A 3106-nucleotide genomic window follows, 5' to 3' on the forward strand; every position below is an offset into this window, starting at 1 on the left:
GGTTTCTCTAAAAACAAACGTGTGTGTGTAAAATCCTGAAAACGTCAGAGAATATCTCGGATTCTCCAGGAGCTGACTCAGATCATCTCCTGATGGAAGAACGTCTTATTTTGTTTCCAACTCTCAGTGAAAATGAAATTTGCTCGTGTCGTATGCTAAGTGCTTTTTCTGTCAGTGTGACGTCTGAGTGAAGCAGGAGGAACTGAGAGAGTTGAGATCAAAATGCCCGAAATAAGAGGGCCTTATTATCCTATTGTTAAAAACTTATTTTTTCTTTCATTGCAGAGATTAATCCTTCAGCAGGAGCAAAGGCACATGCCCTGTGTTAAGTATTTGGTTTCTCTTTATGATTGTTTTCATTCCTCACATGACTTTTCTCAATGCAACTGCATAGCCTGTGATTTGATTTTGAAGATCTCAGAAATTAACAGAAAAAATGTTCTGCTCATGACATAAAAAATTAATTCAAATTACACAACTGGGATCATGTGTGTGTCCGTGCAGGGGTGAAAGATGTAGGCTGAGCTTGATAGAATGGATGGATCAGAGTGTGATGTGTCATGTGGACAGTCACAATAATCAGAGGGATGGTGCTGTGGAGGAGGTCAGGCTGCTATCACTGGGTATTTTATAAGTGTACTGGCATTATTGTGTATGAATTATGTCAGTTATGTTTTGTGTAAACACTATGTCAAAGCAATTAGGTGGCAGTTTACTGCTTTTATAAACATATACCATGTGACTACAGTCATGCTAAGAAAGAATATTCCCTCTTTATCAACTCCGTATCTGGTTTTATATATTAAGGTTATATTAAGGTCTCGTAATTAGGTAAATATCACCTGAGCTCAAGAACAACACATGACCTAATGACAGAATGCAGAAGCAGTATGTGAAAAAGTCAGAATTCATCAGTCTCTCATATGTTATGGAGGAATTTTTGGCCCATTCTTCACACTGCTGCCTCGGTTTGTTGAGGTCTCACTACTTAATTTGGTTAAGGTCTGGACAGACATTATTATCCTGTTGCATGATCCAATTTTGGCCAAGCTTTAGCTCTCTCACATTTGACTCTATAAATTTAATTTTTTTGGCCATTTTACAGCTTTATTTGAAAGGGTACAATGAAGAGTGACAGGAAAGCAGAGGGAGCAAGAGAGGTGAAGACATGCGTCTCCATTTTCCCAAAAGGTTGATTCTGTTCATTTGGACATAGTGTTCAGAACATCACATCACATCAAGAAGGCTCTGAGTAAATGTGATTATCCCAGCTGGACATTTGTCAAAGCTGGGAAGGCACCTAAAGAATGCTCCAGCCGGACAGAAGGATAACTGCTGCCTAAGCAAAAACCCGTAGTGATCCCGTATATGTCAGGAGTATCGGAAGAGTCTCTGTGGCTTTTAAACCTCAAAAACACACTGCGCCAAAAACTGGTCCACCCCAAGGATCGGGTCCCCCGACACAAACAGAGTAACATAGTGTACGCTGTCAAGTGCCAGGATTTATACATCAAGGAAACCAAACAACCTCTGGCAAAGCGGATGACACAACACAGAAGAGCTACCTCGTCAGGCCAGGACTCTGCAGTCTATTTACACCTACAGGCCAGTGGACACTCTTTCAATGATGAAGATGTACACATCCTGGACAGGGAGGAATGTTGGTTTGAGCGCGGAGTCAAGGAGGCCTTTTATGTGAAAAGGGAAAGACCATCTCTGAATCGAGGAGGGGGCCTAAGGGTACATCTTTCACCATCTTACAATGCTGTGATTGCAGCCATTCCCCAACTCTCAGTGAATGGTACTCATGGCCATTGATCAATGTTCATGAGAATTTGTATATTAATGATCAAGGAACTGACCTCCCAGCCCATTGTTCATTCAGTAGTGCTAGTTTCAGTTATTATGGGGAAACCTGCAGTCAGCTGAGACTGAAGAAGTCACCTGAATGAGTGATGAAATGTTTCTCCCACTGAAAACGCTACGTTCAGAGGAACAGAATCAACTTTTTGGGATTTGCTTACCTGGATGATTGAGCATGCATCAAGACATCTCCATTTTGTTTTTATCTGTCCAAAGGACATTGGTCCAGAATACTTGTGATTCTTCCAGATGCAGCTTTGCAAACTTAAGCTGTGCCACTAATATGTTTTCATTTGAAATCTTTTTCTCTCCATTTCGGCCCTCCGTCCACACTTAGGGCAAGGAAAAGCTTAGTTTCCCTTGCCCTTTTTGGGCACAATCAAGGTTCAAGGTTCAAGGTTCTTTATTTGTCACATGCATAGTTATACAAGTATAACACACATTGAAATGTAGCCTGACACGCTCCTCGACATGTGCAAAAAAAAAATGTGTATGAATGTAGTTAGGAAGCACTCAGTTTAGAGCAAGTGTGTGAATTTGGCATGTTGTATAGAGCATTTTGAGTAATCTGGGAGAGTAAAAAAGAAAGAATCAGTCCAATCACTCTCTGAACAGAGTTTCGTCATGTTACTTTTGCACTAATATGCTTCGGCACATGTTGTTATTACATGGCTTGATCAAGGCACACATTAGGCTGACATCTGGGGCCAGAGCTGAAACTGTTTTGGGCCAGCACAGGACCACCAGTGTGTCTGCAACTGGCCTTGTGTTGGCCCATGTGTGGGCCACCTCTGGCAAATCAGATCTGGGCCACCATCACTCTTTGCGGTATGTGGGCCATGTGTAATCACATTGTGTGGGCCAGATCCGGGCCATACCAATGTTGCTATGTGGGTATTGGTAGCTGGCTTAAATATTTTCTATTTGTTAATAATCATTCTCAATGTAGAATGATGAGCTTTTGATTGTTTTTAAATGCCCTAATAACCCTTCCCAGATTGATGTGTTTCTAAGATTATTGCTCATTTCCTGATTATGCTGTTAGCATACACCTGAATGTTCTAAACCAGCAAACTGTCCAGCAAATGTCTGCTCCCACGGATCAAGTGCATTTGATTAAAGGCACCTCTTGCTACTCACCTGTTATTCCCTAATTCCTGTACGCACTACTTTAGCATCTTGATTTAGGTTTTTGATCAATTCTGTATCAGTTGCATGAAGCTTTTTCATTTTTGACTGCATC

This window comes from Pundamilia nyererei, unplaced genomic scaffold (genome assembly GCF_000239375.1).
Source record: "Pundamilia nyererei isolate P.nyererei 1_Seehausen unplaced genomic scaffold, PunNye1.0 scaffold00034, whole genome shotgun sequence".
NCBI lineage: Eukaryota > Metazoa > Chordata > Actinopteri > Cichliformes > Cichlidae > Pundamilia > Pundamilia nyererei.